The 15,542-nt window shown below is 40.0% G+C and overlaps 1 pseudogene; it reads left to right on the top strand.

Annotated features, from left to right (window-relative positions):
* The first annotated feature begins 3,611 nt into the window (after positions 1-3,611).
* On the top strand, positions 3,612-14,389 carry LOC116522738 (annotated as a pseudogene).
* Positions 14,390-15,542: the final 1,153 nt, after the last annotated feature.

Below are 15,542 nucleotides of genomic sequence, written 5' to 3'. Positions count from 1 at the left end.
GTAAACGTGTTCTTTTTCACTAGGTTGTTTATTTCCATTCCTTAGATTTTATCCCCTTGACTGCAATCCATTTCTCCTCTTGTTGCTACCTAGAAATAATGAAATTGTTTTCTCCTAGATGAGATCAATTATCTTCTTCTGCAACACCAAAAGAACAAGAGATAATTGGCATTGTTTAATTCTACTCCTATGGTCTCCAGGGAGTTTTAAAGAGCAGAGCAAAACAGACACCCAATCAAAACTGAGTGATGTTATTAATGTTTCTTCTTCCTAAACACATTCAAATATGGAGCAAGAATATCTGTGATTCTGATTGTTTTTCCTATATGTCTCTGCATTTCAATGATCCCTGAGAAGAAATGTTAGATTGTCCTATATTCAGAAGCCATATCAATGATCATTTGGGCAACAAACATCCGTGATTGGCTATGTTACTCTTCAGGCTGTGGGTGATAAAACTGCTTTCTCAGGTCATATGCCATGATGCTAAATCCACTATCAACAACCCTAGTATTAAATACAAGTCTTACCATTCAGGTGATCTCATCATTGGTGGCATTATTTCTCTGATTTACATGATGTCTAACCTAATCACCTTCAAAACAATTCCATCTGAAGAGCTTCTTGATGATCCTTTGTATGTAGTTATTATTCTTAACTATATCAGCTGCCAAATCTGGTTGGAGAATTAGTTAATCTATTTGGGGGATGGCATAGATTATTGAAATATAAATTTTATTTCCTTTCAGTTAACCTCCCTAATCTCAGAGATTCTACTTTGTTTTTTATATCGTTCATAATAACTGGGTTAACAGTAAAAATAGTGGGTTTTTTCCCCTCACTTTGTTTCATCTTCATCAATTTTTTACCACTGTACTTGATCTTGCTTAACAGATATCTGAGTTTTTCCCTCAATGTTCTGCTTTCTAGTTTCCCAATGATTCTGTCTCAAACACAATTCCACTATAGTATTGTATATGTGTAACTGCTCAGATCACATTCTACACAGAAAAGAAATTTCTATGAGGTAAAATCAAAATTTATTTGGAGACTAAATGTGCATTCTAGACAGAAAGCATTTCTATTCTTTCTATTATCTGGATACGATTCTACTCTTTTGTTCCATGTCACTTTTTTCTTTATTGATTAAGTCTGGCAGATATTCATCAGTGAAGAATAGAAATAGAAGTAACAGCTGCCTGACAAACTTGTTTTCTTCTGAGAACAGAATCTGGTTTATGGCAACATTAATCAATGTTAGTTTATTCCATAGACTTTTTCCAGTCTAAATCACATTCCCACAGATATATGGAATAAGGTCCTGAGTGAGGATTTTTTTGGGGGGAAGGGAGGCAAGGGATAGTACTAGAGAATGAGCTAGAATAATTATTTAAAGGAAGATCAGGTAAAAAGGAATTGCTTCAGAGATGGGAGACAAGAAGGATTATATTACATAATTGTAAGAAAACTAGTGATACAAATCACATGTTTTGCTTACAGAGGATCTCTTGAATCCATCTTTTGCAAGAAAACTAGGTAACTCAAAGATAAGTTCATCACTTATTGAATGAGATTATCTTGAGAAAGGGGTTCAGTCACACTGGGGGAAAAGACAGGGGGACGAGACGAATGGGAAGAAATCATGGAAAGAAGGTGAAAGGCCGAATTGTTTTGAAAGGTCATATTGGCATGAATCCATCTAACCTTTGCTCTTTGCTTCTGTTAAAAAAGTTGCTTGTACTCTTTTGCTGTGGTTAGGAATCATTTGTTAGGAGTTCATTCTGTAAAAGAATTGTATCCTATCTGGTTTCTCGCTTCTGTAATTTGCTTCAGAGCACCTTGTAGACAGTTCCCAGGAACATCCTGCTCCATAGATAAAGGGGGATGATTAGGAACACGAACAAACAAGGAAAAGGATACTTTGTAAGATAACAGAGCATGGACAGAGCATGGACAAAGAACACTCCATGGATAAGTGGGGAGGGCATGGGTAAGACATTGTCCACATTGAATAATCATCTTTTGTCTCTGATGGGCTAAACAAATGTGTAAGATCCTAGACAAACTTTACCTAGGTGTAGCTATAACTTACATGCATTTTGTCTCTATGTTTTGGATATAGTTTTGTCACCCAGCCTTTTTACTTTGGCCATAAATAAAACACGGTTTGTTTGTTTTTTGCAAGCCTCATCTCAAGTCTCACTCTCTTTGGCATCTCAGTGGCTCAGGGAAACTTCTTGGATCTTACATTTTAAAATGTGAACACATAGAAAGCATAAACATGGAAGCACAACGTTTTGGCTTTTAACGAATATGTAGAAAGAATGTTGCGTCTTCCACTGAATTTCCTCTTGGCAGTTTAACAGTCTAACCCATATGTCTAATTAGAATAGAATAGAAAAATAGGCTTGGAGATCTTGCAATCCAACACACTGCTTAGGCAGGAAACGCAGTACCACTTCAGACAAATGGTTATCCAATATCTTCTTAAAAACTTCGGGTGTTGGAGGACTCACAACTTCTGGAGGCAAGTTGTTCCACTGATTAATTGTTCTGTTAGAAAATTTCTTCTTAGTTCTAAGTTGCTTCTCTCTTTTATTAGTTTCCACCCATTGCTTCTTGTCAAGCCATCAGGTGCCTTGGAGAATAGCCTGACTCCCTATTCTTTGTGGCAACCCCTGAGATATCGCAACATTGCTATCATGTCACCACTAGCCCTTCTTTTCATCAGATTAGACATATGCAGTTTCAGCAACTGTTCTTTATATGTTTTAGCCTCCAGCCCCCTAATCATCTTTGTTGCTCTTCTCTGCACCTTTTCTAATTCTTTTTCTCTAATTCAATGTCTTTGACATCACAGAGAGAATTTCTTTCCAAATTTTTAGATATTGTCATTTCTAATGTGCCTCAATATACAACACTTCATCTTTCAAAATGAGACAGAAACATCACAATGCTATAAAAAATATTTTGAAAGAGATAATTGAGAGATATGGATACCAAACAGGCTATCTGCCAAAAAGCTGATTTAGAAAAACAGAGTTGGAAGGGACCTTGAAGGTCTTCTAGTCTAACCCTTTGCTTAAGCAGGAAACCTACACCTCTTCAGACAAATGGATATCCAACATCTTTAAAATGTCCAGTGTTGGAGCATTCACAACTTCTGGATGCAAGTTGTTCTGTTGATTAATTGTTCTAACTATCAGGAAATTTCTCCTTAGTTCTAAGTTGCTTCTCTCCTTGATTAGTTTCCACCCATTGCTCCTTGTCCTACCATCACGTGCTTTGGAAAATAGTTTGACTCCCTCTTCTTCCTCTCCCTCTTTTATACTGATTTTTATAGAAAAGTAATTTCTACAGGCAGTCTGGTCTTTTTTCTTTCCTTCTTTTTTTTTTTTGAATTGTTGACAAAAGTTATAAAAATGAAATGCAACAAATTAGTTTTGTGGAAATTTGATTGTTGTGACATAGGCATTACCCTCCTTTAAAGTTTGTTTTTACAGACATACCAGCATATCTTGTCCTTGATCTTTGCTGTAAAGGAAATCAATGAAAATCCCCAGATCTTGCCAAACATCACTCTGGGCTTTGGGATATCTAACAGCTACTTCATGGCAACGTGGACCTACCTGGCTTCTATGGAGCTTCTTTCTTCCCATGACAGATTTGTTCCCAACTATAAATGCAGCATGGACCAAAACTCAGTTTGTGTTATTGCTGGACCGAATTCTCATATCTCTCAGGTTATGGCAGATATCCTGAATATTTATAAGATTCCACAGGTAAGCCTGACTAAACAAAAAGACCCCTAAACATCCTATTGATATTAGAGTTCCTCTTTCATAACATCTTTCTCTCTTTTTGTTGTAATTAATTACAACCAACAAATAAATAAAGTCTGGCTAGACATTACATTATTCTAAGAGTTGTGGTGGTGCAGTGGTTAGAATGCAGTACTTCAGGATATTTCTGCTGCCTGCCGGCTTCCTACAATTTGGCAGTTCAAATCTTACCAGGCTCGAGATTGACTCAGCCTTCCATCGTTCTGAGGTTAGCAAGATGAGGACCCAGATTGTTGGGGGCAATATGCTGACTCTGTAAACCACTTAGAAAGGACTGTAAAAGCACTGTGAAGTAGTAGCTAGGTCTAAGTGCTAATGCTTCTTTCATATTTTCCAGTTCCAATTTACTGAAAATTGTGCTGAATTGCAGCATCTTGTCTCGCATTTGAAATAAATGGAAAGGAGGTGAATCCTCTTGCTCTTAAGAGAGATTTTTTTCCTTTTTCCTTTTGAAATATTTTCTGCTACTTTCCATTGAAGTTCCATAACAATTAAAGAAATAACAAGAAAATAATAAGAAAAGTAATATATACATACATACATACATACATACATACATACATGTATATGTGTGTGAGTATATATATGTAAGTATGTATGTATGTATACACACACATACACACATACACACAGATATGAGCTGCGATGGCGCAGTGGTTAGAGTGCAGTACTGCAGGCTATTTCTGCTGATCATCAGCTGCCTGAAGTTTGGAGATATATATATCTATATATAGATATAGATATAGATATATACATACATACATACATACATACATACATACATACATACATACGTGTGTGTGTTTTTTTTAATTTGTGCTGATAAATAAATAAATTTAAAAAAAACACAAATATAACAAAGGCAACAGTAAAAATGTTGGGTTTCTGTCGTGATGGACTCTTGTGACGAGCCGATTGACAGATGATGGAAGCAGTTAGCTTCCTCCCATAATTGGGGCTTACCAGGGGTTGTAAAAATATATATATATATTTAAAGTCACAACCCCTGGTATGCCCAAATATGGGAGGAAGGTCACACTTCCACTCTCTGTCTTCGGCTCGTCACAAGAGACCATCCAGACAGAAACCCAATATTTTTTTTACTGTTGCCTTTTTGTTACATTTGTTAAATTTATGCCATACCCTTACTGGGAATTGAACCTGGGCTGTATTACATATCAGTCCCATATTTGGGCATACCAGGGGTTGTGACATAATACATACCTATTTCCCTGGCTTAGCTGATAAAGGAGGAAAACCTGTGGCTGAGTGGCTAACACAACTGCCTGAAATGTAATACAGCCCGGGTTCGATTCCCAGTAAGGGTATGGCTAGCTGATGAGAGCTAAATAACTTGAAATAGATCTATGCTAGTCTCCCTTTATTTATTTATCAGCACAAATGCAACATAAAAAATTGCTTTTTGCCTGGACAGCTCCTAGGGTAAAGTGATAGACAGAAAAAGGGAAACAGTATGCTCCCTCCCATATATTTGTGTGTGTGTGTGTGTGTGTGTGTGTGTGTGTGTGTGTGTGTGTGTGTGTATGCAGACAAGTATGGAAGCAGCTGTTCTATTCAGGCTAGAAAGTTTTCCCTTGTTCATTGGTCTCCCTTTCTTTCAGTGGACACTGGAGCAGGAGCTTAACTGAGAAGGTGGTTCAAAATTTCACTTAGAAGGCAATTATCATTATTCTAAAGATACAAAAGTTACAGACCAGTTATAGTAATGGAGTATATTAATGGATGGAAGCTTAACAAAGAGAGATTCAACCTTGAATTCAAGGGAAATTTCCTGATAGTGAGAACAATTAATTCAGTGGACTGCCGTAGTTTTCAAAGGTCCCAAGTGCATTGATGATAGAAAAGTAATAAAAATATTACATCAATCCTGAAAGTCAATGGTCTCATTAGATTAGACTTCTGTGATGCACCACAGAAAGGGGTTTTCAAAGATGATCAAATTGTATCATATCATTTTTAGAAACAATAGATTTCCAAAAGTGGTGACAGTTTAATGTTCTGACCCCCCTCGTCCCACACCAACACACACTCCGAGCCAAAGATAAGTTATGGCATTTAATTAACAGACAGACAGGTCCTTGGCAGCAAACCGGCACAGACAAGCTTGGGCAGCAATCCAGCACAGATAAAGCTTGGCAGCAATCCAGCCTGCCAAGCTCACAATAATGTTCTTCGACATTAGTTCCTGCGTTGACTTCTGCAAGAGGGGTGTGTGCACAAGCAGTCCTTTTATAGTCTGGAGAGGAGCCTAATGACCACCAGCTGAGTGCAATTACCTCCTGTACTTGCGCAACTGTTCCTGACGCCTATTAGCTCTTCGGTGCTGGGCATCCAGGAACAACTTACTGCTGACCTCAGGCTCACACTCCCTTGTCTCCTCCCCACTGGTCCAAGGCTCAGGTGCCTCCTGGTGGCCAACCAGCCTCTCTGCGCCCTGCTCAGAGTCGGAACCCTGTCCATGGTCCTCCACATCCTCCAGAGCTGACTCAGAGGGCCCCTCGTTGTCGGAGTCTGGTGGCAGCTCCCATGGCTCCTGCTGGGCCACAACAGTTTAGTGCCATCAACTTCATAGAAATTAAAGTAAGATCCTCAAAGAGTTAGGAAAAAGCCTTGAAAATCAAACTAACAATATGGATCAGTCATATTAACCATTTTTCAATTATACCAAATACATACACATACCTCTTATATTTTGATTGGGTTTTTTTTCCTCCTAAGCTCACATATGGCTCTGCTCCAGTGACAGATAACATGATTCACACAGCTTTCTTCTATCAAATGTATCCAAATGAATATCTTCACATTATGGGGATTCTCCAATTGCTGCTTCATTTTAACTGGACTTGGATTGGGGTAATATTTCAAGGAAATGAGATCGGCGAACGATTTCTGAGGAAAGCACTTATCACCTTACCCCAATATGGAATCTGCTTTGATTACATTGAAGAGCTGCCCACAGTTGCTTTTGCAAATGAGATGGGAGAACAAGCCCTGGCTTTTGTTAAAGTATGCAAAGTCATTATGAAAAGTAGCTCCAGGGTAGCGATTGTGTATTCTGAAAATCAGGCCATGGCAGCTTTCAGGACGATCTCCTATGTATCCGATTATTGAGACCCAACAGTGGAGATGATAAATGATAAAGTTTGGATTTTCCCAGCCCAGATGGAATATACTTCAGTTCCATTTCAAAGAGACTGGAGTATGGATTTTATCCATGGGGCTCTTTCTTATGCAGTGTCATCAAAAGAATTGATAGGATTCAATAGGTTTCTCCAGATGAGAAACAGTGTTGCAGAAAACGAGGACAGTTTTTCAAGGGTCTTTTGGGAACAAGCCTTTGGATGTTCGTTCTCAAATTCCATTTTAATCCCAAGGTCAGAGAAAAGTTGTACTGGGAGAGAGAAGCTGGAGACTCTTCCAGACCCTGTTTTTGAATTGAGCATGACTGGGCAAAGCTACAGCATCTACAACGCCGTCTACGTGGTGGCACATGCTCTCCAGGCCATGCTTACATCCCATTCCAAACACAGATCAATGGACGGTAGTGGGAAGCAGAAGCTTCTCAATCATCCTACGTGGCAGGTAAACTCCTACTGCATATTTACTAATCTAGCAGATAGTATTGCTTCCATATCTACAGCTGTTCACAAATTATATAGAAACCATTTTAATGCTGGAGGAATGTCTTAGGTAGTTCAGAAGCTATCTATCCCAGCTTTTTTAATTTGAAAAAGTGTAAGTTTTATGAATACTTAATAATGAATATTGAGCTAATTTCATCATGAGCTCCAGCAGCATAGTTAAAGGGTATTTCCTCTCTCCCTCCCGCCTTCAGATTCACTACATTGGATTCACTATATCAGTAATGGTTAACCTTTTAACCAAGTGCCCAAAGTGCCTGTGAATGCCTGTGAACGCATGCACAGGAGCCCCAAATCCCCAAATGCAATAGAGAATGAGAATCAATGGGGAGGAGGAAGATAGAAGAGATTGTGCAGTTGCTAAATAACAGTAAGGAGGACAATAATGCAGCTGGTGATTGTGACATATACGTAGTTCTAGATTATAACCATGAAGACAGAGTTGTTAGTCCTGCTTAACACTCCTCTGCCTCTCCTGGTAATTATTCCTGGGCCTGCTGATGGAACTGATGAATTAATACTATTATTATATTAGGGGGCATAACAATATGTTCTGAAATAATATTGCTATATATTTTGCCATCAATGAATATTTTTCTTAATTATTGTCATATTCTTCCCTTGAGCTTCATCACTACCTAAGAAAAGTCTCATTTAACAACAGTGCTGGAGATAATATTTTCTTTGACCAAAATGGGATGGTCGCATCTGGCTTTGATATTATCAATTGGGTCACGTTCCCAAATCAATCCTTTCTTAGGGTCAAATTTGGAAAAGTCAATCCATCTGATCAACTGGAAAACCTTCTCTCTCTATTGACAGATAACATGGTCTGGCCCATCTTCTTTAACCAGGTAACTTTGATTCAGTGCTGGTTAGCAACTCATGTTGCAGCTGATGTCCAAATAGCTTGCTTGAACAGCTGCACAAATTAATGAAACAAGCATAGGAAAAGCAATATTTTTGCTAAAGGATGTTGAAGATTTGGTGTAAGAAACTCAAAGTATTCCTACTTCTAAGTTAATTAGCCCTAATCCTTGATGGCTATCAGAGGAATAAAGAGTTTTCCATTTATCTCACTCATTATTCTAAAAAGATAAGGTATAAGACATGTCTTGTAACTGGCATGGAATGTTTCATAAATAAAGGAATGAAAAATATTCCTCAGAGATGGTGATTTCTAGATTGTTAATGTTTAAATTCTAAACATGTTGTCCTTTCATTTATTATCAGACACAACCTCTTTCTTTATGCAATGCTCGTTGCTTCTTGGGTTACAGCAAGATGAAAATAGAAGGGAAGCCATTTTGCTGTTACAAATGCCTTCGTTGCCCCAAAGGGAAAATTGCCAACCAGACAGGTAGGAGATGACATACAAGAAGAATTAGCTCTGAAGATCAATAGGTTCAAAGTACAACCCAGGTTTCTGATAGTTCAATTTTGTACCTGCCCATCTTAGTCAATAACTCTGGGCCTCTTATAATTAAAAAAAATAAAATAAAAGTACTAAAAATATTTTAAAATATACATATACATATATAAATACATTAGTGGTGGGTTTCAATTTTTTTAGAACCTCTTCTGTAGGTGTGGCCTGCTTTGTGGGAGTGGCTTGCCGGCCTTATGACTGGGTGGGAGTATTCCTCCTCCAGTCATGTTGGCTCAGGAACTCTGGCACTGAATTGTGCAAGTCTTAAAACTGTCAAGTTACAAGACCCTTTCATCCCTAACCCTTTAGAAAAAAACCCAGGGGTGTTCAAACTTGACAGCTTTAAGACTTGTGGACTTCAACTCCCAGAATTCCTCCTCTCACTCTTCATCTAGATGAAGTGCGTACGGGCGGGGGCAGGGAGCTGGAACTTGTTCTACATGGCACTGTATATTTGTGGAACCTCTTCTGTAGAAGAGGTTAGAACTGGCAGGAACCCACCCCTGATATACATATACATATGCATATGCATATGCATATGCATATGCATATGCATATGCATATGCATATACATATACATATACATATACATATACATATACATATACATATACATATATACCATACGTATATACATATATACCATATGTATATACATATACCATATTAGGTGGTTCCACCCCAGGCGCCTTATGGACCATTTGGGCTTTCAGACGGCGCTTGGTGTTATACCTGATACTCTCGTCCACAGTCCGGCTGAGGCCTTGGTCGCTGCTTGGAACTCGGCGGCAGCAGAGGCTCTTAACCGGATTGCGCCTTTACAGCCTATCCGAGGCAGTGGATCCAGGAGGGCTCCTTGGTTCACTGAGGAACTCCGGGAGATGAAGCGCCAAAAGAGATGCCTGGAGTGCCAGTAAGTCCGAGTCAGACCGAACACTGTTAAACCTGTATCAGAGCCTACCTTCTGGCAATTCGGACTTCAAAAAATACATACATTGCCGCTCTGATTGCATCCGCTGAGCCGCCTCCCTCCGGGAGGGGTTCTTTCCACCCCCCCTAAAGGCGGCTGTGGTGAGACCCCTCCTGAAAAGGCCGTCTTTGGATCCAGCCTTTTTAAATAACTATCGTCCAGTCTCCAACCTCCCCTTTCTTAGGAAGGCTGTTGAGAAAGTGGTGGCCTCTCAGCTCCAGCGGTCCTTGGATGAAACAGATTATCTAGACTCCTTTCAGTCTGGATTCAGTCCTGGCTACAGCACAGAAACTGCTTTGGTTGCACTGACCGATGATCTCTGGAGAGCCAGAGACGGGGGCCACGCCTCCATCCTAGTGCTCCTTGACCTCTCAGTGGCCTTGACAGGTCGCAGTCGGTGTTGGTTGGAGGGCAGAGTCCAACCCCTAGGCCCCTTAGGTATGGGGTGCCACAGGGTTCAGTCCTGTCCCCCCTCCTGTTTAACATCTACATGAAGCCTCTGGGTGAGATCATTCGACGGCACGGGATAAAATATCACCAGTACGCGGATGATACACAGTTGTATCTGTCCGCCCCATGCCAACTCAGTGAAGCGGTTGACGTGTTGTGTCAGTGCCTGGAGACTGTCAGGGTCTGGATGGGGGTAAACAAACTTGCTCTCAATCTTGACAAGACCGAGTGGCTTGTGTTTTTCCCTCCCAATAATTGGCCATGTATTCCAACTCTCAGGCTGGGGGGTGAAATTATATGCCCCTCAGACAGGGTTCGCAATTTGGGAGTCCTCCTGGATCCACAGCTGACTTTAGATCACCATTTGTCGGCTGTGACCAGGGGGGCATTTGCCCAGGTTCGCCTGGTGCACCAATTGCGTCCCTACCTGAACCGGGAGGCTCTCACAACAGTCACTCACGCCCTTGTGACCTCAAGACTGGACTACTGCAACGCGCTCTACATGGGGCAGCCTTTGAAGAGTGTTCGGAGACTTCAGCTTGTCCAGAATGCAGCCGCGAGAGCGATTGTGGGTGTGCCTCGGTACACCCATGTTACACCTATCCTTCGCGAGTGCACTGGTTGCCTATTGGTCTCTGGATACACTTCAAGGTGCTAGTCATCACTTATAAAGCCCTACATGGTATTGGACCTGGGTACTTGAGAGACCGCCTCCTGCCGCTTACCTCCCAAAGACCCATTAGATCCCACAGACTATGTCTCCTCCGAATTCCATCTGCCTGCCAATGCCGGCTGTCAACTACCCGGAGGAGGGCCTTCTCTGTGGCTGCTCCGGCCCTCTGGAACAATCTCCCCATGGAGATTCAGACCCTCACCACCCTTCAGGCTTTCTGTAAAGCCGTTAAGACCTGGCTGTTCCAGCAGGCCTGGGGCTGCTGAGTTCCATCCCCACTCGAACTGGTGTGCTTGTTGAGACCTTTTAAATTGGTTTTGTATTGTTATTTGTTTTTGTTTCCTTTCCTTTAGTATTGTTCCCCTTCCCTTCGGTTTTGTTAGCCACCCTGAGTCCCTCGGGAATAGGGCGGCATACAAGTTGAATAAAAAATTAAAATTAAAAAATATATATACATATACATATACACATACATAAGGCTGTGTGTGTGTGTGTGTGTGTGTGTGTGTGTATGGTCCAGCAAAACTCTGGAACGCCTCAAGCAATTTCAACCAAACTTGGTACACACATGACTTACTCTCTGGAAACAAATACTGTGGGGTAAAACACTCCTAACACTCCTGGGGGGGTTGCATTAAGATACAGCCTGTTGTGAATTAAAATGGCTTCTACTCTACTGCCTTAAAATGGCTTCTACTGTGCAGCAAAGTGGAGTTGTCATGGTAACGGCTTCACAGTACTTCACAAGGGGCCTCCCTTTGATAAGGGGGAAAATCCAACATTAGATATTACATTTGGTTTGGACATTTGTGAAAGTCTAATACAGAATTGGGATAAACAAATACCCAGGCAACACTGGATTAACAGCTAGCTTTATTCATAGACATTGGGTCATTTAACCCTATAGATCCTGAGAATAGAGATTGTTACCACAACAACCATTGAATTATCCCAAGGAAACTTTACTCCACCTCACAAAAGGAGAAATGACACCTGAATTAGTTTCTACCTCAGAACCTCTAGAATGTATTCTGAACTTTTCCAGGATTAGGGTTAGGGTGGTTGAAATATAGATCATGGGAGTGTGATGTGTGGTTTTTGGCCTACTCTCCTTCCCTTATTTTTTCTTATCTATTCCCATTTTATCATTTCATAATAATTCTGTTCACATGCTATAAGCCACCTAGGGTCATTTAGAATCAGCTAATGATGAAATAGAACAAAATATATAAATGGTCAATGATAAATGATGGATATCAAATATCTGTCAGCATTTCAAGTATCATGCAGAATTAAATCAGAGTCCAAGGCAAAATGATCCTTAAAGTTCTAATTTAATAAGTCTGACATCTTGACACATCTGTGGAATCCCAATTCTGGTAGTTACCTAAGATTCCCACCTGGTTGAAAATTCATGATCTTGTCCCTACACCCACAAATCCATCACATGGTCCAGTCTTCTTCTTCCATGCTGGCATCTTCACCCAGCTGGTTCCAGGCAGGTGCAGAGGTGCAGAGACAAAAGATGACCTTGGGCTTCTAGAAAAGAATGACAATAACACATTCCACAATTCTACTCCTTTCTATTCCCCCCTCCCAACTGCTACACTAATGAAACAGCATAATGAAATAAGAGAGAGTGTGTTAGGCCAAAGATCCTAAAAGAGATATAACTGCAGGCCTGACAATATCATTGACATGGTCAGATTCATGTCCAGTCAGCATGAGTTTCCCTACCAGTCCCATCGAGAAGGAGGAGGGACCTAAAAATATGTCCACCCCAGACAATTATGAATACATATGTCTAGCAACATGAAAATTTACTTTGTGCTTAGTCCCTCCATCTAAAGAAGTGCAGGCCAGCCCTGAATTGGATAGTGTATCCCTGAAGGTGAGTTGAGTTGTGAAATAATGGTTAGCCTACTATGATTTCTTTCTATAGAAGAAATATATGCAGGTCAGGATTGAACTGTGGAGTCGCTGTTGCTCTCTGAGCTTGGTCAGTGTAATTTAACTCTATTGTCCCAACATGTAGAACTCCACAGTGTAAAGGAACAATATGCTCAATATAAAGTGAGAGATTTTGCCATAATCATCTCCATTAATATCTTCCTGCACAGTGAGCATAGAATACCAATTAATTTTTCCAACTCAGGAGAACCTTAACACGAAGGCAATTATTATAAACACTGTTCACAGACTGTATGACTTGTTTCCTCTAGGCAACAATGTGAGTGGAGATGTCATCCGATTTCAAATGTAATTGAATACTATGAATTAAGTCAAATAATTCTCAAGGATTTGTCCTTGAATAATCCTGCCCTACAGCCTTCCTGATAAATTGGATTTCAAATTCCTAAGTTCCCATGTTTCATGATAAATTACAGGAAATTTGAGGCACTGAAATATTGTATTTCTGAAAATTAGGAAAGACTGAGCTAAAGTCTATTCCCTTTTTCAGGTTTAGAGGACTGTTTCCCATGCCCTGAAGAATACTATCCCAACAAGAACCAGGATCAGTGCATTAAAAAACTCAGGACTTTCTTGTCTTACAAAGAACCCTTGGGAATCACCTTGACCAGTGTCGCTTTCCTCTTTTCTTTCATCTCAGTTGTGGTGCTGGGAATCTTCATTAAACACCAGGATACCCCCATAGTCAAAGCCAACAACAGGAACCTCACCTACATTCTCCTCATTGCCCTCCTGCTCTCTTTCCTTTGCACTTTGCTCTTCATTGGGCAACCTGATCAAGCAAAATGTCTCATGCGACAAACTGCTTTTGGCATCATCTTCTCTGTAGCCCTTTCTTCTATACTGGGGAAAACAAGCATAGTTGTTCTTGCTTTCATGGCCACCAAGCCAGGTTCCAAAACCAGGAAATGGGTTGGGAAAAGGCTGGCTTATACTATTGTCTTGTCTTGCTCCTTGGTCCAAGTCACAGTTTGTAGTGTGTGGCTGGCAACTTCTCCCCCATTCCCAGATTCTGACATCCATTCAATGACTGAAGAAATTGTCCTAGAATGTAATGAAGGTTCAGCCATCATGTTTTATACTGCCCTTGGTTTTCTGGGGGTTTTGACTGCTATCAGTTTCATAGTGGCTTTCTTTGCTAGGAAACTACCTGACAGTTTTAATGAAGCCAAATTTATCACTTTCAGCATGTTGGTCTTTTGTAGTGTCTGGATGTCATTTGTTCCAACCTACCTGAGCACCAAGGGGAAGTACATGGTGGCTGTAGAAATCTTCTTCATTGTGGCTTCTGCAGCAGGATTACTGGGCTGTATCTTTTCCCCCAAATGCTACATTATTGTCCTGAGGCCCGAATTAAACAAAAAGGAGCAACTAACCCTAAAACAAAAGTAAACTACTTTTCCCTGCAAGTTTAGAAATTATGTATAATTTTTAAAAGCAAAAATAGAAATATGGATTTTACAGAAAAGGAAGCTCTCTTGAAAAAAAATATAATTTGTATATTATGTATTACGAACCTGTTCAGATAGAGGGAGGAAAGCACTGAAAGCCCAAGCTGAAGGCCCTGCCTTCTCTGAAATCACACTCTCACATGAAAACCCTGGATTCCCTGTGTAAGACATTTTAATTTTTTTATATTTGTTAAATGAACTGCTCTTGCTGTGACTATCCTGACTCTGTAAGTTGTCTGGTTGTTGAACTTTAATCAATGCATTACTTGGACCACATTTATTACTAGGGGGCTGCCACAGAGAAGAGGGAGTTAATTTATTTGTCAAGGCACCTGAGGGCAGGACAAGAAGGAATAGATAGAAACTAATCAAGGAGAGAACAAAACTAGAAACAAGAAGAAATTTCCTGATAGTTAGAACATTCAATCAGTGGAATGACTTGTCTCCAGAAGTTGTGGGTGCTCCAACATTTGAGGTTTTAAAGAAGAGTTTGGACAACCATTTGTATGAAATTGTATAGATTTTCTCCTTGAGCAGGGGATTGAATGAGAAGACCTCCAAAGTCCTATCCATTATTCTATTGTTTTTTTTATTAATGTGACATTGTTGTGCTGGAAATATAGGGTCCAAAATTTCTACATACATTATCTATAAAATTGATGTCATCTAAAGACTATTTGACTTGACAGGATTTGACTTTACTACTTTTCATTTGTCAAGGTTGCTAATCTTATACTTTAATTTTCCCTTAACTTTCTAATATTCTTTTACAATCAATCAATCAATCAATCAATCAATCCTTACAACTCTGGCAAGTTAAATGTGAAGAAATTTAATATGGTCTAAAGTTTCCAAAATTACAGCCTATTTTCTCACATGCTTCTGACAAAAAGGACTTTACTTTCCAAATGACATCACATCCAAGGAGCATGAACTGTATGCATCATTGTTGATATGTAAGAGGTAGATAGTTTTCCTACTTCCGAGTCTTCATTTTGAAATGATAAGTAAAAATAGGTCTTTCCTGCCACTTGATGTCAGGCTAAAAAAAAGGTGTCACATTAGTTCTTTTCTAGCTTTAAAATGTCACTGGA

Source organism: Thamnophis elegans, chromosome Z (genome assembly GCF_009769535.1).
Source record: "Thamnophis elegans isolate rThaEle1 chromosome Z, rThaEle1.pri, whole genome shotgun sequence".
Lineage (NCBI taxonomy): Eukaryota > Metazoa > Chordata > Lepidosauria > Squamata > Colubridae > Thamnophis > Thamnophis elegans.
The sequence above is the reverse complement of the archived record's forward strand: the minus strand, read 5'-3'. Positions and strand labels throughout refer to the sequence as shown.